Genomic DNA, 26906 nt, shown 5'->3' with positions numbered 1-26906 from the left:
CATCATCTTCAATTCATGCAGGTCTCTTAGTACTTGATGAGACCCCAATTGCTCATTTGACTGCCTTTCATTCACATATGGTACAGTTTAATTGCAAATGTATCACTCTCTTGAAACAACGCAAACACAGTTGTTCTTTTAAAACTAAACATTTCGAAGCAGACCATATGATTGTATGCCTTTTGAATGTAGCCACCGTAGAGAAATAGATCAAATATGGACTTGTTAAAATCAGCAACACGACCCCAACAAATAGCACTTACTGCATTTTAAATTCACGTCAGTGCTCGTGTAAGGGTCATGTTGGTGATAAATATTTGAGCTCCAGGTTGGATTTTGGAATAGTTCATTCAGGCCTTGCCACTGCAGAACAAATCACAACCAAGACAACCCCAAAGAGAAGCACTTATGAAGTCCAGAATCATGAGTGGCTCCATCTGAGGTGATCCGAGTTGGAAGCTCACAGCCATTTTCTCTGCTGTTCATTCAGTTGATATTGTCAAACAAAACTGCCCCAACAAGTAGCACTTACTGAAAAAAACACCAAGTCAATGCTAAAGTTAGGGTAATTGTACAGACTTACAAGAAAGTCTCTCTTTCTTGTTCTATCAATATGTTATCCAAGAAGATTGCCCTCTGAAATTACACAAATATGACCTCAAAAAATCACCAACACTACCCCAACAAATAGCACTTACTGCATTTTAAATTCAAGTCTGTGCTTGTGTAAGGGTGATGCTGGTGATACATATTTGAATTCCACATTGAATTTTAGGATAGTTCATTTAGACCGTTTGACTGCAGATCCCATCACAACCAAGACAACCCCAAAGAGAAGCACTTATGAAGTCCAGAATCATGAGTGGCTCCATCTGAAGTGATCCGAGTTGGAAGCTCACAGCCATTTTCTTTGCCATTCATTCAGTTGATATTGTCAAACAAAACTGCCCCCAACATTATACTGAAACAAGGCAGCACTGAAATGGGTGACATCAAAAATAACTCTACCCATGACTTATCTTTGGGTCCAGGTGATCTTTTTGTAGCATCTTCTGTGGTGTGTCCAGCTACAGTGGATTTGCTTCCACAACCACGCCAATCTTATATTGGAGTGTAGCCCCTCCCAACATGCTCCACCTTCTTTTTCATGAAGTTTCAATGGCCCTGATGAAGGTTGGTAAAAGAAAGGACCACACCTCCACTAAGAGACAACCATCATCTTCAATTCATGCAGGTCTCTTAGTACTTGATGAGACCCCAATTGCTCATTTGACTGCCTTTCATTCACATATGGTACAGTTTAATTGCAAATGTATCACTCTCTTGAAACAACACAAACACAGTTGTTCTTTTAAAACTAAACATTTCGAAGCAGACCATATGATTGTATGCCTTTTGAATGTAGCCACCGTAGAGAAATAGATCAAATATGGACTTGTTAAAATCAGCAACACGACCCCAACAAATAGCACTTACTGCATTTTAAATTCACGTCAGTGCTCGTGTAAGGGTCATGTTGGTGATAAATATTTGAGCTCCAGATTGGATTTTGGGATAGTTCATTCAGGCCTTGCCACTGCAGAACAAATCACAACCAAGACAACCCCAAAGAGAAGCACTTATGAAGTCCAGAATCATGAGTGGCTCCATCTGAGGTGATCCGAGTTGGAAGCTCACAGCCATTTTCTCTGCTGTTCATTCAGTTGATATTGTCAAACAAAACTGCCCCAACAAGTAGCACTTACTGAAAAAAACACCAAGTCAATGCTAAAGTTAGGGTAATTGTACAGACTTACAAGAAAGTCTCTCTTTCTTGTTCTATCAATATGTTATCCAAGAAGATTGCCCTCTGAAATTACACAAATATGACCTCAAAAAATCACCAACATTACCCCAACAAATAGCACTTACTGCATTTTAAATTCAAGTCTGTGCTTGTGTAAGGGTGATGCTGGTGATACATATTTGAATTCCACATTGGATTTTAGGATAGTTCATTTAGACCGTTTGACTGCAGATCCCATCACAACCAAGACAACCCCAAAGAGAAGCACTTATGAAGTCCAGAATCATGAGTGGCTCCATCTGAGGTGATCCGAGTTGGAAGCTCACAGCCATTTTCTCTGCTGTTCATTCAGTTGATATTGTCAAACAAAACTGCCCCAACAAGTAGCACTTACTGAAAAAAACACCAAGTCAATGCTAAAGTTAGGGTAATTGTACAGACTTACAAGAAAGTCTCTCTTTCTTGTTCTATCAATATGTTATCCAAGAAGATTGCCCTCTGAAATTACACAAATATGACCTCAAAAAATCACCAACACGACCCCAACAAATAGCACTTACTGCATTTTAAATTCAAGTCTGTGCTTGTGTAAGGGTCATGTTGGTGATAAATATTTGAGCTCCAGATTGGATTTTGGGATAGTTCATTCAGGCCTTGCCACTGCAGAACAAATCACAACCAAGACAACCCCAAAGAGAAGCACTTATGAAGTCCAGAATCATGAGTGGCTCCATCTGAGGTGATCCGAGTTGGAAGCTCACAGCCATTTTCTCTGCTGTTCATTCAGTTGATATTGTCAAACAAAACTGCCCCAACAAGTAGCACTTACTGAAAAAAACACCAAGTCAATGCTAAAGTTAGGGTAATTGTACAGACTTACAAGAAAGTCTCTCTTTCTTGTTCTATCAATATGTTATCCAAGAAGATTGCCCTCTGAAATTACACAAATATGACCTCAAAAAATCACCAACATTACCCCAACAAATAGCACTTACTGCATTTTAAATTCAAGTCTGTGCTTGTGTAAGGGTGATGCTGGTGATACATATTTGAATTCCACATTGGATTTTAGGATAGTTCATTTAGACCGTTTGACTGCAGATCCCATCACAACCAAGACAACCCCAAAGAGAAGCACTTATGAAGTCCAGAATCATGAGTGGCTCCATCTGAGGTGATCCGAGTTGGAAGCTCACAGCCATTTTCTCTGCTGTTCATTCAGTTGATATTGTCAAACAAAACTGCCCCAACAAGTAGCACTTACTGAAAAAAACACCAAGTCAATGCTAAAGTTAGGGTAATTGTACAGACTTACAAGAAAGTCTCTCTTTCTTGTTCTATCAATATGTTATCCAAGAAGATTGCCCTCTGAAATTACACAAATATGACCTCAAAAAATCACCAACACTACCCCAACAAATAGCACTTACTGCATTTTAAATTCAAGTCTGTGCTTGTGTAAGGGTGATGCTGGTGATACATATTTGAATTCCACATTGAATTTTAGGATAGTTCATTTAGACTGTTTGACTGCAGATCCCATCACAACCAAGACAACCCCAAAGAGAAGCACTTATGAAGTCCAGAATCATGAGTGGCTCCATCTGAAGTGATCCGAGTTGGAAGCTCACAGCCATTTTCTTTGCCATTCATTCAGTTGATATTGTCAAACAAAACTGCCCCCAACATTATACTGAAACAAGGCAGCACTGAAATGGGTGACATCAAAAATAACTCTACCCATGACTTATCTTTGGGTCCAGGTGATCTTTTTGTAGCATCTTCTGTGGTGTGTCCAGCTACAGTGGATTTGCTTCCACAACCACGCCAATCTTATATTGGAGTGTAGCCCCTCCCAACATGCTCCACCTTCTTTTTCATGAAGTTTCAATGGCCCTGATGAAGGTTGGTAAAAGAAAGGACCACACCTCCACTAAGAGACAACCATCATCTTCAATTCATGCAGGTCTCTTAGTACTTGATGAGACCCCAATTGCTCATTTGACTGCCTTTCATTCACATATGGTACAGTTTAATTGCAAATGTATCACTCTCTTGAAACAACACAAACACAGTTGTTCTTTTAAAACTAAACATTTTGAAGCAGACCATATGATTGTATGCCTTTTGAATGTAGCCACCGTAGAGAAATAGATCAAATATGGACTTGTTAAAATCAGCAACACGACCCCAACAAATAGCACTTACTGCATTTTAAATTCACGTCAGTGCTCGTGTAAGGGTCATGTTGGTGATAAATATTTGAGCTCCAGATTGGATTTTGGGATAGTTCATTCAGGCCTTGCCACTGCAGAACAAATCACAACCAAGACAACCCCAAAGAGAAGCACTTATGAAGTCCAGAATCATGAGTGGCTCCATCTGAAGTGATCCGAGTTGGAAGCTCACAGCCATTTTCTTTGCCATTCATTCAGTTGATATTGTCAAACAAAACTGCCCCCAACATTATACTGAAACAAGGCAGCACTGAAATGGGTGACATCAAAAATAACTCTACCCATGACTTATCTTTGGGTCCAGGTGATCTTTTTGTAGCATCTTCTGTGGTGTGTCCAGCTACAGTGGATTTGCTTCCACAACCACGCCAATCTTATATTGGAGTGTAGCCCCTCCCAACATGCTCCACCTTCTTTTTCATGAAGTTTCAATGGCCCTGATGAAGGTTGGTAAAAGAAAGGACCACACCTCCACTAAGAGACAACCATCATCTTCAATTCATGCAGGTCTCTTAGTACTTGATGAGACCCCAATTGCTCATTTGACTGCCTTTCATTCACATATGGTACAGTTTAATTGCAAATGTATCACTCTCTTGAAACAACACAAACACAGTTGTTCTTTTAAAACTAAACATTTCGAAGCAGACCATATGATTGTATGCCTTTTGAATGTAGCCACCGTAGAGAAATAGATAAAATATGGACTTGTTAAAATCAGCAACACGACCCCAACAAATAGCACTTACTGCATTTTAAATTCACGTCAGTGCTCGTGTAAGGGTCATGTTGGTGATAAATATTTGAGCTCCAGATTGGATTTTGGGATAGTTCATTCAGGCCTTGCCACTGCAGAACAAATCACAACCAAGACAACCCCAAAGAGAAGCACTTATGAAGTCCAGAATCATGAGTGGCTCCATCTGAGGTGATCCGAGTTGGAAGCTCACAGCCATTTTCTCTGCTGTTCATTCAGTTGATATTGTCAAACAAAACTGCCCCAACAAGTAGCACTTACTGAAAAAAACACCAAGTCAATGCTAAAGTTAGGGTAATTGTACAGACTTACAAGAAAGTCTCTCTTTCTTGTTCTATCAATATGTTATCCAAGAAGATTGCCCTCTGAAATTACACAAATATGACCTCAAAAAATCACCAACATTACCCCAACAAATAGCACTTACTGCATTTTAAATTCAAGTCTGTGCTTGTGTAAGGGTGATGCTGGTGATACATATTTGAATTCCACATTGGATTTTGGGATAGTTCATTTAGACCGTTTGACTGCAGATCCCATCACAACCAAGACAACCCCAAAGAGAAGCACTTATGAAGTCCAGAATCATGAGTGGTTCCATCTGAAGTGATCCGAGTTGGAAGCTCACAGCCATTTTCTTTGCTATTTATTCAGTTGATATTGTCAAACAAAACTGCCCCAACATCCTACTGAAATGGATGACATCAAAAATAACTCTACCCATGACTTATCTTTGGGTCCAGGTGATCTTTTTGTAGCATCTTCTGTGGTGTGTCCAGCTACAGTGGATTTGCTTCCACAACCACGCCAATCTTATATTGGAGTGTAGCCACTCCCAACATGCTCCACCTTCTTTTTCATGAAGTTTCAATGGCCTTGATAAAGGTTGGTAAAAGAAAGGACCACACCTCCACTAAGAGACAACCATCATCTTCAATTCATGCAGGTCTCTTAGTACTTGATGAGACCCCAATTGCTCATTTGACTGCCTTTCATTCACATATGGTACAGTTTAATTGCAAATGTATCACTCTCTTGAAACAACGCAAACACAGTTGTTCTTTTAAAACTAAACATTTCGAAGCAGACCATATGATTGTATGCCTTTTGAATGTAGCCACCGTAGAGAAATAGATCAAATATGGACTTGTTAAAATCAGCAACACGACCCCAACAAATAGCACTTACTGCATTTTAAATTCACGTCAGTGCTCGTGTAAGGGTCATGTTGGTGATAAATATTTGAGCTCCAGATTGGATTTTGGGATAGTTCATTCAGGCCTTGCCACTGCAGAACAAATCACAACCAAGACAACCCCAAAGAGAAGCACTTATGAAGTCCAGAATCATGAGTGGCTCCATCTGAGGTGATCCGAGTTGGAAGCTCACAGCCATTTTCTCTGCTGTTCATTCAGTTGATATTGTCAAACAAAACTGCCCCAACAAGTAGCACTTACTGAAAAAAACACCAAGTCAATGCTAAAGTTAGGGTAATTGTACAAACTTACAAGAAAGCCTCTCTTTCTTGTTCTATCAATATGTTATCCAAGAAGATTGCCCTCTGAAATTACACAAATATGACCTCAAAAAATCACCAACACTACCCCAACAAATAGCACTTACTGCATTTTAAATTCAAGTCTGTGCTTGTGTAAGGGTGATGCTGGTGATACATATTTGAATTCCACATTGAATTTTAGGATAGTTCATTTAGACCGTTTGACTGCAGATCCTATCCCAACCAAGACAACCCCAAAGAGAAGCACTTATGAAGTCCAGAATCATGAGTGGCTCCATCTGAAGTGATCCGAGTTGGAAGGTCACAGCCATTTTCTTTGCCATTCATTCAGTTGATATTGTCAAACAAAACTGCCCCCAACATTATACTGAAACAAGGCAGCACTGAAATGGGTGACATCAAAAATAACTCTACCCATGACTTATCTTTGGGTCCAGGTGATCTTTTTGTAGCATCTTCTGTGGTGTGTCCAGCTACAGTGGATTTGCTTCCACAACCACGCCAATCTTATACTGGAGTGTAGCCCCTCCCAACATGCTCCACCTTCTTTTTCATGAAGTTTCAATGGCCCTGATGAAGGTTGGTAAAAGAAAGGACCACACCTCCACTAAGAGACAACCATCATCTTCAATTCATGCAGGTCTCTTAGTACTTGATGAGACCCCAATTGCTCATTTGACTGCCTTTCATTCACATATGGTACAGTTTAATTGCAAATGTATCACTCTCTTGAAACAACACAAACACAGTTGTTCTTTTAAAACTAAACATTTCGAAGCAGACCATATGATTGTATGCCTTTTGAATGTAGCCACCGTAGAGAAATAGATCAAATATGGACTTGTTAAAATCAGCAACACGACCCCAACAAATAGCACTTACTGCATTTTAAATTCACGTCAGTGCTCGTGTAAGGGTCATGTTGGTGATAAATATTTGAGCTCCAGATTGGATTTTGGGATAGTTCATTCAGGCCTTGCCACTGCAGAACAAATCACAACCAAGACAACCCCAAAGAGAAGCACTTATGAAGTCCAGAATCATGAGTGGCTCCATCTGAGGTGATCCGAGTTGGAAGCTCACAGCCATTTTCTCTGCTGTTCATTCAGTTGATATTGTCAAACAAAACTGCCCCAACAAGTAGCACTTACTGAAAAAAACACCAAGTCAATGCTAAAGTTAGGGTAATTGTACAGACTTACAAGAAAGTCTCTCTTTCTTGTTCTATCAATATGTTATCCAAGAAGATTGCCCTCTGAAATTACACAAATATGACCTCAAAAAATCACCAACACTACCCCAACAAATAGCACTTACTGCATTTTAAATTCAAGTCTGTGCTTGTGTAAGGGTGATGCTGGTGATACATATTTGAATTCCACATTGGATTTTGGGATAGTTCATTTAGACCGTTTGACTGCAGATCCCATCACAACCAAGACAACCCCAAAGAGAAGCACTTATGAAGTCCAGAATCATGAGTGGTTCCATCTGAAGTGATCCGAGTTGGAAGCTCACAGCCATTTTCTTTGCTATTTATTCAGTTGATATTGTCAAACAAAACTGCCCCAACATCCTACTGAAATGGATGACATCAAAAATAACTCTACCCATGACTTATCTTTGGGTCCAGGTGATCTTTTTGTAGCATCTTCTGTGGTGTGTCCAGCTACAGTGGATTTGCTTCCACAACCACGCCAATCTTATATTGGAGTGTAGCCCCTCCCAACATGCTCCACCTTCTTTTTCATGAAGTTTCAATGGCCCTGATGAAGGTTGGTAAAAGAAAGGACCACACCTCCACTAAGAGACAACCATCATCTTCAATTCATGCAGGTCTCTTAGTACTTGATGAGACCCCAATTGCTCATTTGACTGCCTTTCATTCACATATGGTACAGTTTAATTGCAAATGTATCACTCTCTTGAAACAACACAAACACAGTTGTTCTTTTAAAACTAAACATTTCGAAGCAGACCATATGATTGTATGCCTTTTGAATGTAGCCACCGTAGAGAAATAGATCAAATATGGACTTGTTAAAATCAGCAACACGACCCCAACAAATAGCACTTACTGCATTTTAAATTCACGTCAGTGCTCGTGTAAGGGTCATGTTGGTGATAAATATTTGAGCTCCAGATTGGATTTTGGGATAGTTCATTCAGGCCTTGCCACTGCAGAACAAATCACAACCAAGACAACCCCAAAGAGAAGCACTTATGAAGTCCAGAATCATGAGTGGCTCCATCTGAGGTGATCCGAGTTGGAAGCTCACAGCCATTTTCTCTGCTGTTCATTCAGTTGATATTGTCAAACAAAACTGCCCCAACAAGTAGCACTTACTGAAAAAAACACCAAGTCAATGCTAAAGTTAGGGTAATTGTACAGACTTACAAGAAAGTCTCTCTTTCTTGTTCTATCAATATGTTATCCAAGAAGATTGCCCTCTGAAATTACACAAATATGACCTCAAAAAATCACCAACACTACCCCAACAAATAGCACTTACTGCATTTTAAATTCAAGTCTGTGCTTGTGTAAGGGTGATGCTGGTGATACATATTTGAATTCCACATTGGATTTTGGGATAGTTCATTTAGACCGTTTGACTGCAGATCCCATCACAACCAAGACAACCCCAAAGAGAAGCACTTATGAAGTCCAGAATCATGAGTGGTTCCATCTGAAGTGATCCGAGTTGGAAGCTCACAGCCATTTTCTTTGCTATTTATTCAGTTGATATTGTCAAACAAAACTGCCCCAACATCCTACTGAAATGGATGACATCAAAAATAACTCTACCCATGACTTATCTTTGGGTCCAGGTGATCTTTTTGTAGCATCTTCTGTGGTGTGTCCAGCTACAGTGGATTTGCTTCCACAACCACGCCAATCTTATATTGGAGTGTAGCCCCTCCCAACATGCTCCACCTTCTTTTTCATGAAGTTTCAATGGCCCTGATGAAGGTTGGTAAAAGAAAGGACCACACCTCCACTAAGAGACAACCATCATCTTCAATTCATGCAGGTCTCTTAGTACTTGATGAGACCCCAATTGCTCATTTGACTGCCTTTCATTCACATATGGTACAGTTTAATTGCAAATGTATCACTCTCTTGAAACAACGCAAACACAGTTGTTCTTTTAAAACTAAACATTTCGAAGCAGACCATATGATTGTATGCCTTTTGAATGTAGCCACCGTAGAGAAATAGATCAAATATGGACTTGTTAAAATCAGCAACACGACCCCAACAAATAGCACTTACTGCATTTTAAATTCACGTCAGTGCTCGTGTAAGGGTCATGTTGGTGATAAATATTTGAGCTCCAGGTTGGATTTTGGAATAGTTCATTCAGGCCTTGCCACTGCAGAACAAATCACAACCAAGACAACCCCAAAGAGAAGCACTTATGAAGTCCAGAATCATGAGTGGCTCCATCTGAGGTGATCCGAGTTGGAAGCTCACAGCCATTTTCTCTGCTGTTCATTCAGTTGATATTGTCAAACAAAACTGCCCCAACAAGTAGCACTTACTGAAAAAAACACCAAGTCAATGCTAAAGTTAGGGTAATTGTACAGACTTACAAGAAAGTCTCTCTTTCTTGTTCTATCAATATGTTATCCAAGAAGATTGCCCTCTGAAATTACACAAATATGACCTCAAAAAATCACCAACACTACCCCAACAAATAGCACTTACTGCATTTTAAATTCAAGTCTGTGCTTGTGTAAGGGTGATGCTGGTGATACATATTTGAATTCCACATTGAATTTTAGGATAGTTCATTTAGACCGTTTGACTGCAGATCCCATCCCAACCAAGACAACCCCAAAGAGAAGCACTTATGAAGTCCAGAATCATGAGTGGCTCCATCTGAAGTGATCCGAGTTGGAAGCTCACAGCCATTTTCTTTGCCATTCATTCAGTTGATATTGTCAAACAAAACTGCCCCCAACATTATACTGAAACAAGGCAGCACTGAAATGGGTGACATCAAAAATAACTCTACCCATGACTTATCTTTGGGTCCAGGTGATCTTTTTGTAGCATCTTCTGTGGTGTGTCCAGCTACAGTGGATTTGCTTCCACAACCACGCCAATCTTATATTGGAGTGTAGCCCCTCCCAACATGCTCCACCTTCTTTTTCATGAAGTTTCAATGGCCCTGATGAAGGTTGGTAAAAGAAAGGACCACACCTCCACTAAGAGACAACCATCATCTTCAATTCATGCAGGTCTCTTAGTACTTGATGAGACCCCAATTGCTCATTTGACTGCCTTTCATTCACATATGGTACAGTTTAATTGCAAATGTATCACTCTCTTGAAACAACACAAACACAGTTGTTCTTTTAAAACTAAACATTTCGAAGCAGACCATATGATTGTATGCCTTTTGAATGTAGCCACCGTAGAGAAATAGATCAAATATGGACTTGTTAAAATCAGCAACACGACCCCAACAAATAGCACTTACTGCATTTTAAATTCACGTCAGTGCTCGTGTAAGGGTCATGTTGGTGATAAATATTTGAGCTCCAGATTGGATTTTGGGATAGTTCATTCAGGCCTTGCCACTGCAGAACAAATCACAACCAAGACAACCCCAAAGAGAAGCACTTATGAAGTCCAGAATCATGAGTGGCTCCATCTGAGGTGATCCGAGTTGGAAGCTCACAGCCATTTTCTCTGCTGTTCATTCAGTTGATATTGTCAAACAAAACTGCCCCAACAAGTAGCACTTACTGAAAAAAACACCAAGTCAATGCTAAAGTTAGGGTAATTGTACAGACTTACAAGAAAGTCTCTCTTTCTTGTTCTATCAATATGTTATCCAAGAAGATTGCCCTCTGAAATTACACAAATATGACCTCAAAAAAATCACCAACATTACCCCAACAAATAGCACTTACTGCATTTTAAATTCAAGTCTGTGCTTGTGTAAGGGTGATGCTGGTGATACATATTTGAATTCCACATTGGATTTAAGGATAGTTCATTTAGACCGTTTGACTGCAGATCCCATCACAACCAAGACAACCCCAAAGAGAAGCACTTATGAAGTCCAGAATCATGAGTGGTTCCATCTGAAGTGATCCGAGTTGGAAGCTCACAGCCATTTTCTTTGCTATTTATTCAGTTGATATTGTCAAACAAAACTGCCCCAACATCCTACTGAAATGGATGACATCAAAAATAACTCTACCCATGACTTATCTTTGGGTCCAGGTGATCTTTTTGTAGCATCTTCTGTGGTGTGTCCAGCTACAGTGGATTTGCTTCCACAACCACGCCAATCTTATATTGGAGTGTAGCCACTCCCAACATGCTCCACCTTCTTTTTCATGAAGTTTCAATGGCCTTGATAAAGGTTGGTAAAAGAAAGGACCACACCTCCACTAAGAGACAACCATCATCTTCAATTCATGCAGGTCTCTTAGTACTTGATGAGACCCCAATTGCTCATTTGACTGCCTTTCATTCACATATGGTACAGTTTAATTGCAAATGTATCACTCTCTTGAAACAACGCAAACACAGTTGTTCTTTTAAAACTAAACATTTCGAAGCAGACCATATGATTGTATGCCTTTTGAATGTAGCCACCGTAGAGAAATAGATCAAATATGGACTTGTTAAAATCAGCAACACGACCCCAACAAATAGCACTTACTGCATTTTAAATTCACGTCAGTGCTCGTGTAAGGGTCATGTTGGTGATAAATATTTGAGCTCCAGATTGGATTTTGGGATAGTTCATTCAGGCCTTGCCACTGCAGAACAAATCACAACCAAGACAACCCCAAAGAGAAGCACTTATGAAGTCCAGAATCATGAGTGGCTCCATCTGAGGTGATCCGAGTTGGAAGCTCACAGCCATTTTCTCTGCTGTTCATTCAGTTGATATTGTCAAACAAAACTGCCCCAACAAGTAGCACTTACTGAAAAAAACACCAAGTCAATGCTAAAGTTAGGGTAATTGTACAAACTTACAAGAAAGCCTCTCTTTCTTGTTCTATCAATATGTTATCCAAGAAGATTGCCCTCTGAAATTACACAAATATGACCTCAAAAAATCACCAACACTACCCCAACAAATAGCACTTACTGCATTTTAAATTCAAGTCTGTGCTTGTGTAAGGGTGATGCTGGTGATACATATTTGAATTCCACATTGAATTTTAGGATAGTTCATTTAGACCGTTTGACTGCAGATCCTATCCCAACCAAGACAACCCCAAAGAGAAGCACTTATGAAGTCCAGAATCATGAGTGGCTCCATCTGAAGTGATCCGAGTTGGAAGGTCACAGCCATTTTCTTTGCCATTCATTCAGTTGATATTGTCAAACAAAACTGCCCCCAACATTATACTGAAACAAGGCAGCACTGAAATGGGTGACATCAAAAATAACTCTACCCATGACTTATCTTTGGGTCCAGGTGATCTTTTTGTAGCATCTTCTGTGGTGTGTCCAGCTACAGTGGATTTGCTTCCACAACCACGCCAATCTTATACTGGAGTGTAGCCCCTCCCAACATGCTCCACCTTCTTTTTCATGAAGTTTCAATGGCCCTGATGAAGGTTGGTAAAAGAAAGGACCACACCTCCACTAAGAGACAACCATCATCTTCAATTCATGCAGGTCTCTTAGTACTTGATGAGACCCCAATTGCTCATTTGACTGCCTTTCATTCACATATGGTACAGTTTAATTGCAAATGTATCACTCTCTTGAAACAACACAAACACAGTTGTTCTTTTAAAACTAAACATTTCGAAGCAGACCATATGATTGTATGCCTTTTGAATGTAGCCACCGTAGAGAAATAGATCAAATATGGACTTGTTAAAATCAGCAACACGACCCCAACAAATAGCACTTACTGCATTTTAAATTCACGTCAGTGCTCGTGTAAGGGTCATGTTGGTGATAAATATTTGAGCTCCAGATTGGATTTTGGGATAGTTCATTCAGGCCTTGCCACTGCAGAACAAATCACAACCAAGACAACCCCAAAGAGAAGCACTTATGAAGTCCAGAATCATGAGTGGCTCCATCTGAGGTGATCCGAGTTGGAAGCTCACAGCCATTTTCTCTGCTGTTCATTCAGTTGATATTGTCAAACAAAACTGCCCCAACAAGTAGCACTTACTGAAAAAAACACCAAGTCAATGCTAAAGTTAGGGTAATTGTACAGACTTACAAGAAAGTCTCTCTTTCTTGTTCTATCAATATGTTATCCAAGAAGATTGCCCTCTGAAATTACACAAATATGACCTCAAAAAATCACCAACACTACCCCAACAAATAGCACTTACTGCATTTTAAATTCAAGTCTGTGCTTGTGTAAGGGTGATGCTGGTGATACATATTTGAATTCCACATTGGATTTTGGGATAGTTCATTTAGACCGTTTGACTGCAGATCCCATCACAACCAAGACAACCCCAAAGAGAAGCACTTATGAAGTCCAGAATCATGAGTGGTTCCATCTGAAGTGATCCGAGTTGGAAGCTCACAGCCATTTTCTTTGCTATTTATTCAGTTGATATTGTCAAACAAAACTGCCCCAACATCCTACTGAAATGGATGACATCAAAAATAACTCTACCCATGACTTATCTTTGGGTCCAGGTGATCTTTTTGTAGCATCTTCTGTGGTGTGTCCAGCTACAGTGGATTTGCTTCCACAACCACGCCAATCTTATATTGGAGTGTAGCCCCTCCCAACATGCTCCACCTTCTTTTTCATGAAGTTTCAATGGCCCTGATGAAGGTTGGTAAAAGAAAGGACCACACCTCCACTAAGAGACAACCATCATCTTCAATTCATGCAGGTCTCTTAGTACTTGATGAGACCCCAATTGCTCATTTGACTGCCTTTCATTCACATATGGTACAGTTTAATTGCAAATGTATCACTCTCTTGAAACAACACAAACACAGTTGTTCTTTTAAAACTAAACATTTCGAAGCAGACCATATGATTGTATGCCTTTTGAATGTAGCCACCGTAGAGAAATAGATCAAATATGGACTTGTTAAAATCAGCAACACGACCCCAACAAATAGCACTTACTGCATTTTAAATTCACGTCAGTGCTCGTGTAAGGGTCATGTTGGTGATAAATATTTGAGCTCCAGATTGGATTTTGGGATAGTTCATTCAGGCCTTGCCACTGCAGAACAAATCACAACCAAGACAACCCCAAAGAGAAGCACTTATGAAGTCCAGAATCATGAGTGGCTCCATCTGAGGTGATCCGAGTTGGAAGCTCACAGCCATTTTCTCTGCTGTTCATTCAGTTGATATTGTCAAACAAAACTGCCCCAACAAGTAGCACTTACTGAAAAAAACACCAAGTCAATGCTAAAGTTAGGGTAATTGTACAGACTTACAAGAAAGTCTCTCTTTCTTGTTCTATCAATATGTTATCCAAGAAGATTGCCCTCTGAAATTACACAAATATGACCTCAAAAAATCACCAACACTACCCCAACAAATAGCACTTACTGCATTTTAAATTCAAGTCTGTGCTTGTGTAAGGGTGATGCTGGTGATACATATTTGAATTCCACATTGGATTTTGGGATAGTTCATTTAGACCGTTTGACTGCAGATCCCATCACAACCAAGACAACCCCAAAGAGAAGCACTTATGAAGTCCAGAATCATGAGTGGTTCCATCTGAAGTGATCCGAGTTGGAAGCTCACAGCCATTTTCTTTGCTATTTATTCAGTTGATATTGTCAAACAAAACTGCCCCAACATCCTACTGAAATGGATGACATCAAAAATAACTCTACCCATGACTTATCTTTGGGTCCAGGTGATCTTTTTGTAGCATCTTCTGTGGTGTGTCCAGCTACAGTGGATTTGCTTCCACAACCACGCCAATCTTATATTGGAGTGTAGCCCCTCCCAACATGCTCCACCTTCTTTTTCATGAAGTTTCAATGGCCCTGATGAAGGTTGGTAAAAGAAAGGACCACACCTCCACTAAGAGACAACCATCATCTTCAATTCATGCAGGTCTCTTAGTACTTGATGAGACCCCAATTGCTCATTTGACTGCCTTTCATTCACATATGGTACAGTTTAATTGCAAATGTATCACTCTCTTGAAACAACGCAAACACAGTTGTTCTTTTAAAACTAAACATTTCGAAGCAGACCATATGATTGTATGCCTTTTGAATGTAGCCACCGTAGAGAAATAGATCAAATATGGACTTGTTAAAATCAGCAACACGACCCCAACAAATAGCACTTACTGCATTTTAAATTCACGTCAGTGCTCGTGTAAGGGTCATGTTGGTGATAAATATTTGAGCTCCAGGTTGGATTTTGGAATAGTTCATTCAGGCCTTGCCACTGCAGAACAAATCACAACCAAGACAACCCCAAAGAGAAGCACTTATGAAGTCCAGAATCATGAGTGGCTCCATCTGAGGTGATCCGAGTTGGAAGCTCACAGCCATTTTCTCTGCTGTTCATTCAGTTGATATTGTCAAACAAAACTGCCCCAACAAGTAGCACTTACTGAAAAAAACACCAAGTCAATGCTAAAGTTAGGGTAATTGTACAGACTTACAAGAAAGTCTCTCTTTCTTGTTCTATCAATATGTTATCCAAGAAGATTGCCCTCTGAAATTACACAAATATGACCTCAAAAAATCACCAACACTACCCCAACAAATAGCACTTACTGCATTTTAAATTCAAGTCTGTGCTTGTGTAAGGGTGATGCTGGTGATACATATTTGAATTCCACATTGAATTTTAGGATAGTTCATTTAGACCGTTTGACTGCAGATCCCATCCCAACCAAGACAACCCCAAAGAGAAGCACTTATGAAGTCCAGAATCATGAGTGGCTCCATCTGAAGTGATCCGAGTTGGAAGCTCACAGCCATTTTCTTTGCCATTCATTCAGTTGATATTGTCAAACAAAACTGCCCCCAACATTATACTGAAACAAGGCAGCACTGAAATGGGTGACATCAAAAATAACTCTACCCATGACTTATCTTTGGGTCCAGGTGATCTTTTTGTAGCATCTTCTGTGGTGTGTCCAGCTACAGTGGATTTGCTTCCACAACCACGCCAATCTTATATTGGAGTGTAGCCCCTCCCAACATGCTCCACCTTCTTTTTCATGAAGTTTCAATGGCCCTGATGAAGGTTGGTAAAAGAAAGGACCACACCTCCACTAAGAGACAACCATCATCTTCAATTCATGCAGGTCTCTTAGTACTTGATGAGACCCCAATTGCTCATTTGACTGCCTTTCATTCACATATGGTACAGTTTAATTGCAAATGTATCACTCTCTTGAAACAACACAAACACAGTTGTTCTTTTAAAACTAAACATTTCGAAGCAGACCATATGATTGTATGCCTTTTGAATGTAGCCACCGTAGAGAAATAGATCAAATATGGACTTGTTAAAATCAGCAACACGACCCCAACAAATAGCACTTACTGCATTTTAAATTCACGTCAGTGCTCGTGTAAGGGTCATGTTGGTGATAAATATTTGAGCTCCAGATTGGATTTTGGGATAGTTCATTCAGGCCTTGCCACTGCAGAACAAATCACAACCAAGACAACCCCAAAGAGAAGCACTTATGAAGTCCAGAATCATGAGTGGCTCCATCTGAGGTGATCCGAGTTGGAAGCTCACAGCCATTTTCTCTGCTGTTCATTCAGTTGATATTGTCAAACAAAACTGCCCCAACAAGTAGCACTTACTGAAAAAAACACCAAGTCAATGCTAAAGTTAGGGTAATTGTACAGACTTACAAGAAAGTCTCTCTTTCTTGTTCTATCAATATGTTATCCAAGAAGATTGCCCTCTGAAATTACACAAATATGACCTCAAAAAAATCACCAACATTACCCCAACAAATAGCACTTACTGCATTTTAAATTCAAGTCTGTGCTTGTGTAAGGGTGATGCTGGTGATACATATTTGAATTCCACATTGGATTTAAGGATAGTTCATTTAGACCGTTTGACTGCAGATCCCATCACAACCAAGACAACCCCAAAGAGAAGCACTTATGAAGTCCAGAATCATGAGTGGTTCCATCTGAAGTGATCCGAGTTGGAAGCTCACAGCCATTTTCTTTGCTATTTATTCAGTTGATATTGTCAAACAAAACTGCCCCAACATCCTACTGAAATGGATGACATCAAAAATAACTCTACCCATGACTTATCTTTGGGTCCAGGTGATCTTTTTGTAGCATCTTCTGTGGTGTGTCCAGCTACAGTGGATTTGCTTCCACAACCACGCCAATCTTATATTGGAGTGTAGCCACTCCCAACATGCTCCACCTTCTTTTTCATGAAGTTTCAATGGCCTTGATAAAGGTTGGTAAAAGAAAGGACCACACCTCCACTAAGAGACAACCATCATCTTCAATTCATGCAGGTCTCTTAGTACTTGATGAGACCCCAATTGCTCATTTGACTGCCTTTCATTCACATATGGTACAGTTTAATTGCAAATGTATCACTCTCTTGAAACAACGCAAACACAGTTGTTCTTTTAAAACTAAACATTTCGAAGCAGACCATATGATTGTATGCCTTTTGAATGTAGCCACCGTAGAGAAATAGATCAAATATGGACTTGTTAAAATCAGCAACACGACCCCAACAAATAGCACTTACTGCATTTTAAATTCACGTCAGTGCTCGTGTAAGGGTCATGTTGGTGATAAATATTTGAGCTCCAGATTGGATTTTGGGATAGTTCATTCAGGCCTTGCCACTGCAGAACAAATCACAACCAAGACAACCCCAAAGAGAAGCACTTATGAAGTCCAGAATCATGAGTGGCTCCATCTGAGGTGATCCGAGTTGGAAGCTCACAGCCATTTTCTCTGCTGTTCATTCAGTTGATATTGTCAAACAAAACTGCCCCAACAAGTAGCACTTACTGAAAAAAACACCAAGTCAATGCTAAAGTTAGGGTAATTGTACAAACTTACAAGAAAGCCTCTCTTTCTTGTTCTATCAATATGTTATCCAAGAAGATTGCCCTCTGAAATTACACAAATATGACCTCAAAAAATCACCAACACTACCCCAACAAATAGCACTTACTGCATTTTAAATTCAAGTCTGTGCTTGTGTAAGGGTGATGCTGGTGATACATATTTGAATTCCACATTGAATTTTAGGATAGTTCATTTAGACCGTTTGACTGCAGATCCCATCACAACCAAGACAACCCCAAAGAGAAGCACTTATGAAGTCCAGAATCATGAGTGGCTCCATCTGAAGTGATCCGAGTTGGAAGCTCACAGCCATTTTCTTTGCCATTCATTCAGTTGATATTGTCAAACAAAACTGCCCCCAACATTATACTGAAACAAGGCAGCACTGAAATGGGTGACATCAAAAATAACTCTACCCATGACTTATCTTTGGGTCCAGGTGATCTTTTTGTAGCATCTTCTGTGGTGTGTCCAGCTACAGTGGATTTGCTTCCACAACCACGCCAATCTTATATTGGAGTGTAGCCCCTCCCAACATGCTCCACCTTCTTTTTCATGAAGTTTCAATGGCCCTGATGAAGGTTGGTAAAAGAAAGGACCACACCTCCACTAAGAGACAACCATCATCTTCAATTCATGCAGGTCTCTTAGTACTTGATGAGACCCCAATTGCTCATTTGACTGCCTTTCATTCACATATGGTACAGTTTAATTGCAAATGTATCACTCTCTTGAAACAACACAAACACAGTTGTTCTTTTAAAACTAAACATTTCGAAGCAGACCATATGATTGTATGCCTTTTGAATGTAGCCACCGTAGAGAAATAGATCAAATATGGACTTGTTAAAATCAGCAACACGACCCCAACAAATAGCACTTACTGCATTTTAAATTCACGTCAGTGCTCGTGTAAGGGTCATGTTGGTGATAAATATTTGAGCTCCAGATTGGATTTTGGGATAGTTCATTCAGGCCTTGCCACTGCAGAACAAATCACAACCAAGACAACCCCAAAGAGAAGCACTTATGAAGTCCAGAATCATGAGTGGCTCCATCTGAGGTGATCCGAGTTGGAAGCTCACAGCCATTTTCTCTGCTGTTCATTCAGTTGATATTGTCAAACAAAACTGCCCCAACAAGTAGCACTTACTGAAAAAAACACCAAGTCAATGCTAAAGTTAGGGTAATTGTACAGACTTACAAGAAAGTCTCTCTTTCTTGTTCTATCAATATGTTATCCAAGAAGATTGCCCTCTGAAATTACACAAATATGACCTCAAAAAAATCACCAACATTACCCCAACAAATAGCACTTACTGCATTTTAAATTCAAGTCTGTGCTTGTGTAAGGGTGATGCTGGTGATACATATTTGAATTCCACATTGGATTTAAGGATAGTTCATTTAGACCGTTTGACTGCAGATCCCATCACAACCAAGACAACCCCAAAGAGAAGCACTTATGAAGTCCAGAATCATGAGTGGTTCCATCTGAAGTGATCCGAGTTGGAAGCTCACAGCCATTTTCTTTGCTATTTATTCAGTTGATATTGTCAAACAAAACTGCCCCAACATCCTACTGAAATGGATGACATCAAAAATAACTCTACCCATGACTTATCTTTGGGTCCAGGTGATCTTTTTGTAGCATCTTCTGTGGTGTGTCCAGCTACAGTGGATTTGCTTCCACAACCACGCCAATCTTATATTGGAGTGTAGCCACTCCCAACATGCTCCACCTTCTTTTTCATGAAGTTTCAATGGCCTTGATAAAGGTTGGTAAAAGAAAGGACCACACCTCCACTAAGAGACAACCATCATCTTCAATTCATGCAGGTCTCTTAGTACTTGATGAGACCCCAATTGCTCATTTGACTGCCTTTCATTCACATATGGTACAGTTTAATTGCAAATGTATCACTCTCTTGAAACAACGCAAACACAGTTGTTCTTTTAAAACTAAACATTTCGAAGCAGACCATATGATTGTATGCCTTTTGAATGTAGCCACCGTAGAGAAATAGATCAAATATGGACTTGTTAAAATCAGCAACACGACCCCAACAAATAGCACTTACTGCATTTTAAATTCACGTCAGTGCTCGTGTAAGGGTCATGTTGGTGATAAATATTTGAGCTCCAGATTCGATTTTGGGATAGTTCATTCAGGCCTTGCCACTGCAGAACAAATCACAACCAAGACAACCCCAAAGAGAAGCACTTATGAAGTCCAGAATCATGAGTGGCTCCATCTGAGGTGATCCGAGTTGGAAGCTCACAGCCATTTTCTCTGCTGTTCATTCAGTTGATATTGTCAAACAAAACTGCCCCAACAAGTAGCACTTACTGAAAAAAACACCAAGTCAATGCTAAAGTTAGGGTAATTGTACAAACTTACAAGAAAGCCTCTCTTTCTTGTTCTATCAATATGTTATCCAAGAAGATTGCCCTCTGAAATTACACAAATATGACCTCAAAAAATCACCAACACTACCCCAACAAATAGCACTTACTGCATTTTAAATTCAAGTCTGTGCTTGTGTAAGGGTGATGCTGGTGATACATATTTGAATTCCACATTGAATTTTAGGATAGTTCATTTAGACCGTTTGACTGCAGATCCCATCACAACCAAGACAACCCCAAAGAGAAGCACTTATGAAGTCCAGAATCATGAGTGGCTCCATCTGAAGTGATCCGAGTTGGAAGCTCACAGCCATTTTCTTTGCCATTCATTCAGTTGATATTGTCAAACAAAACTGCCCCCAACATTATACTGAAACAAGGCAGCACTGAAATGGGTGACATCAAAAATAACTCTACCCATGACTTATCTTTGGGTCCAGGTGATCTTTTTGTAGCATCTTCTGTGGTGTGTCCAGCTACAGTGGATTTGCTTCCACAACCACGCCAATCTTATATTGGAGTGTAGCCCCTCCCAACATGCTCCACCTTCTTTTTCATGAAGTTTCAATGGCCCTGATGAAGGTTGGTAAAAGAAAGGACCACACCTCCACTAAGAGACAACCATCATCTTCAATTCATGCAGGTCTCTTAGTACTTGATGAGACCCCAATTGCTCATTTGACTGCCTTTCATTCACATATGGTACAGTTTAATTGCAAATGTATCACTCTCTTGAAACAACACAAACACAGTTGTTCTTTTAAAACTAAACATTTCGAAGCAGACCATATGATTGTATGCCTTTTGAATGTAGCCACCGTAGAGAAATAGATCAAATATGGACTTGTTAAAATCAGCAACACGACCCTAACAAATAGCACTTACTGCATTTTAAATTCACGTCAGTGCTCGTGTAAGGGTCATGTTGGTGATAAATATTTGAGCTCCAGATTGGATTTTGGGATAGTTCATTCAGGCCTTGCCACTGCAGAACAAATCACAACCAAGACAACCCCAAAGAGAAGCACTTATGAAGTCCAGAATCATGAGTGGCTCCATCTGAGGTGATCCGAGTTGGAAGCTCACAGCCATTTTCTCTGCTGTTCATTCAGTTGATATTGTCAAACAAAACTGCCCCAACAAGTAGCACTTACTGAAAAAAACACCAAGTCAATGCTAAAGTTAGGGTAATTGTACAGACTTACAAGAAAGTCTCTCTTTCTTGTTCTATCAATATGTTATCCAAGAAGATTGCCCTCTGAAATTACACAAATATGACCTCAAAAAATCACCAACATTACCCCAACAAATAGCACTTACTGCATTTTAAATTCAAGTCTGTGCTTGTGTAAGGGTGATGCTGGTGATACATATTTGAATTCCACATTGGATTTAAGGATAGTTCATTTAGACCGTTTGACTGCAGATCCCATCACAACCAAGACAACCCCAAAGAGAAGCACTTATGAAGTCCAGAATCATGAGTGGTTCCATCTGAAGTGATCCGAGTTGGAAGCTCACAGCCATTTTCTTTGCTATTTATTCAGTTGATATTGTCAAACAAAACTGCCCCAACATCCTACTGAAATGGATGACATCAAAAATAACTCTACCCATGACTTATCTTTGGGTCCAGGTGATCTTTTTGTAGCATCTTCTGTGGTGTGTCCAGCTACAGTGGATTTGCTTCCACAACCACGCCAATCTTATATTGGAGTGTAGCCACTCCCAACATGCTCCACCTTCTTTTTCATGAAGTTTCAATGGCCTTGATAAAGGTTGGTAAAAGAAAGGACCACACCTCCACTAAGAGACAACCATCATCTTCAATTCATGCAGGTCTCTTAGTACTTGATGAGACCCCAATTGCTCATTTGACTGCCTTTCATTCACATATGGTACAGTTTAATTGCAAATGTATCACTCTCTTGAAACAACGCAAACACAGTTGTTCTTTTAAAACTAAACATTTCGAAGCAGACCATATGATTGTATGCCTTTTGAATGTAGCCACCGTAGAGAAATAGATCAAATATGGACTTGTTAAAATCAGCAACACGACCCCAACAAATAGCACTTACTGCATTTTAAATTCACGTCAGTGCTCGTGTAAGGGTCATGTTGGTGATAAATATTTGAGCTCCAGATTGGATTTTGGGATAGTTCATTCAGGCCTTGCCACTGCAGAACAAATCACAACCAAGACAACCCCAAAGAGAAGCACTTATGAAGTCCAGAATCATGAGTGGCTCCATCTGAGGTGATCCGAGTTGGAAGCTCACAGCCATTTTCTCTGCTGTTCATTCAGTTGATATTGTCAAACAAAACTGCCCCAACAAGTAGCACTTACTGAAAAAAACACCAAGTCAATGCTAAAGTTAGGGTAATTGTACAAACTTACAAGAAAGCCTCTCTTTCTTGTTCTATCAATATGTTATCCAAGAAGATTGCCCTCTGAAATTACACAAATATGACCTCAAAAAATCACCAACACTACCCCAACAAATAGCACTTACTGCATTTTAAATTCAAGTCTGTGCTTGTGTAAGGGTGATGCTGGTGATACATATTTGAATTCCACATTGAATTTTAGGATAGTTCATTTAGACCGTTTGACTGCAGATCCCATCACAACCAAGACAACCCCAAAGAGAAGCACTTATGAAGTCCAGAATCATGAGTGGCTCCATCTGAAGTGATCCGAGTTGGAAGCTCACAGCCATTTTCTTTGCCATTCATTCAGTTGATATTGTCAAACAAAACTGCCCCCAACATTATACTGAAACAAGGCAGCACTGAAATGGGTGACATCAAAAATAACTCTACCCATGACTTATCTTTGGGTCCAGGTGATCTTTTTGTAGCATCTTCTGTGGTGTGTCCAGCTACAGTGGATTTGCTTCCACAACCACGCCAATCTTATATTGGAGTGTAGCCCCTCCCAACATGCTCCACCTTCTTTTTCATGAAGTTTCAATGGCCCTGATGAAGGTTGGTAAAAGAAAGGACCACACCTCCACTAAGAGACAACCATCATCTTCAATTCATGCAGGTCTCTTAGTACTTGATGAGACCCCAATTGCTCATTTGACTGCCTTTCATTCACATATGGTACAGTTTAATTGCAAATGTATCACTCTCTTGAAACAACACAAACACAGTTGTTCTTTTAAAACTAAACATTTCGAAGCAGACCATATGATTGTATGCCTTTTGAATGTAGCCACCGTAGAGAAATAGATCAAATATGGACTTGTTAAAATCAGCAACACGACCCCAACAAATAGCACTTACTGCATTTTAAATTCACGTCAGTGCTCGTGTAAGGGTCATGTTGGTGATAAATATTTGAGCTCCAGATTGGATTTTGGGATAGTTCATTCAGGCCTTGCCACTGCAGAACAAATCACAACCAAGACAACCCCAAAGAGAAGCACTTATGAAGTCCAGAATCATGAGTGGCTCCATCTGAGGTGATCCGAGTTGGAAGCTCACAGCCATTTTCTCTGCTGTTCATTCAGTTGATATTGTCAAACAAAACTGCCCCAACAAGTAGCACTTACTGAAAAAAACACCAAGTCAATGCTAAAGTTAGGGTAATTGTACAGACTTACAAGAAAGTCTCTCTTTCTTGTTCTATCAATATGTTATCCAAGAAGATTGCCCTCTGAAATTACACAAATATGACCTCAAAAAATCACCAACACTACCCCAACAAATAGCACTTACTGCATTTTAAATTCAAGTCTGTGCTTGTGTAAGGGTGATGCTGGTGATACATATTTGAATTCCACATTGGATTTTAGGATAGTTCATTTAGACCGTTTGACTGCAGATCCCATCACAACCAAGACAACCCCAAAGAGAAGCACTTATGAAGTCCAGAATCATGAGTGGCTCCATCTGAAGTGATCCGAGTTGGAAGCTCACAGCCATTTTCTTTGCCATTCATTCAGTTGATATTGTCAAACAAAACTGCCCCCAACATTATACTGAAACAAGGCAGCACTGAAATGGGTGACATCAAAAATAACTCTACCCATGACTTATCTTTGGGTCCAGGTGATCTTTTTGTAGCATCTTCTGTGGTGTGTCCAGCTACAGTGGATTTGCTTCCACAACCACGCCAATCTTATATTGGAGTGTAGCCCCTCCCAACATGCTCCACCTTCTTTTTCATGAAGTTTCAATGGCCCTGATGAAGGTTGGTAAAAGAAAGGACCACACCTCCACTAAGAGACAACCATCATCTTCAATTCATGCAGGTCTCTTAGTACTTGATGAGACCCCAATTGCTCATTTGACTGCCTTTCATTCACATATGGTACAGTTTAATTGCAAATGTATCACTCTCTTGAAACAACACAAACACAGTTGTTCTTTTAAAACTAAACATTTCGAAGCAGACCATATGATTGTATGCCTTTTGAATGTAGCCACCGTAGAGAAATAGATCAAATATGGACTTGTTAAAATCAGCAACACGACCCCAACAAATAGCACTTACTGCATTTTAAATTCACGTCAGTGCTCGTGTAAGGGTCATGTTGGTGATAAATATTTGAGCTCCAGATTGGATTTTGGGATAGTTCATTCAGGCCTTGCCACTGCAGAACAAATCACAACCAAGACAACCCCAAAGAGAAGCACTTATGAAGTCCAGAATCATGAGTGGCTCCATCTGAGGTGATCCGAGTTGGAAGCTCACAGCCATTTTCTCTGCTGTTCATTCAGTTGATATTGTCAAACAAAACTGCCCCAACAAGTAGCACTTACTGAAAAAAACACCAAGTCAATGCTAAAGTTAGGGTAATTGTACAGACTTACAAGAAAGTCTCTCTTTCTTGTTCTATCAATATGTTATCCAAGAAGATTGCCCTCTGAAATTACACAAATATGACCTCAAAAAATCACCAACATTAGATAGATAGATAGATAGATAGATACTTTATTCATCTCACAGAGAAATTCACAGTTCAGCAGCTCCAGAATATGTTACACGATAGAAACATAAGAGGCATGCAGGTCTATGTACAGTCTAAATATAAACTGAAACATATGTATAAAAAGGAAAAAAGTAAAAATATATAAAAAATATAAAGGCGTTGTAGAATGAGATGTACATGTGTGCTTGCGTGTATGTGTCATGTATGATGCAGGTTGAAGAGTCTGATGGCATGGGGGAGGAATGATCTCCTCAGTCTTTCTGTGGAGCAGGACATTGACAGCAGTCTGTCACTGAAGCTGCTCCTCTGTCTGTGTATGGTGCTGTGTAGTGGATGGTGTGGATTGTCTATGATGGACAGGAGCCTGTTGAGTGTGCGTCGCTCAGCTATCGATGTCAGACTGTCCAGTTATGTGCCTACAACAGAGCCTGCCTTCCTTATTAGTTTGTCCATGCGTGAAGCGTCCTTCTTCTTTAGGCTGCCCCCCCAGCACACCACTGTGTACAGGAGGGCACTCGCTACCACAGACTGGTAGAAGGTCTGTAGCAGCTTCCTGCAGACGTTGAAGGATGCCAGCCTTCTAAGGAAGTACAGGCGACTCTGTCCTTTCCTGCACAGAGCATCTGTGTTGGTGGTCCAGTCCAGCCTGTCATCCAGCTGTACTCCCAGGTATTTGTAGGTGTGCACCACCTCCACACAGTCCCCCTTGATAAGAACTGGTTCTGGGTGCACCCTGGATCTCCGGAAATCCACAACCATCTCCCTGGTCTTGGTGGTGTTTAGGAGCAGATGATTGTTGTCACACCATTTGACGAAGTCCTGGATGAGCTCCCTGTACTCATCCTCGTTTCCGCTCCTGATACAGCCAACAATGGCTGTGTCGTCCGCAAATTTCTGCACATGGCAGAGCTCTGAGTTGTGCTGAAAGTCAGACGTGTACAGGGTAAACAAGACAGGAGAGAGCACAGTCCCCTGCGGCGCCCCCGTGTTGCTGACCACCATGTCAGACCTGCATTCCCCCAGTCTCACATACTGGGGTCGGCCGGTCAGGTAGTCACTTATCCAGGCAACTAGGTGTGAACCCACTCCCATCCCGGACAGCTTGTCCCTCAGGAGCAGAGGCTGGATGGTGTTGAAGGCGCTGGAGAAATCCAAGAATGTAATTCTCACAGCACCGCTGCCTCTGTCCAGGTGAGAGAGAGATCGATGTTGCAGGAAGATGAT

The sequence above is a fragment of the Solea solea genome, chromosome 19 (genome assembly GCF_958295425.1).
Source record: "Solea solea chromosome 19, fSolSol10.1, whole genome shotgun sequence".
NCBI lineage: Eukaryota > Metazoa > Chordata > Actinopteri > Pleuronectiformes > Soleidae > Solea > Solea solea.
The sequence above is the reverse complement of the archived record's forward strand: the minus strand, read 5'-3'. Positions refer to the sequence as shown.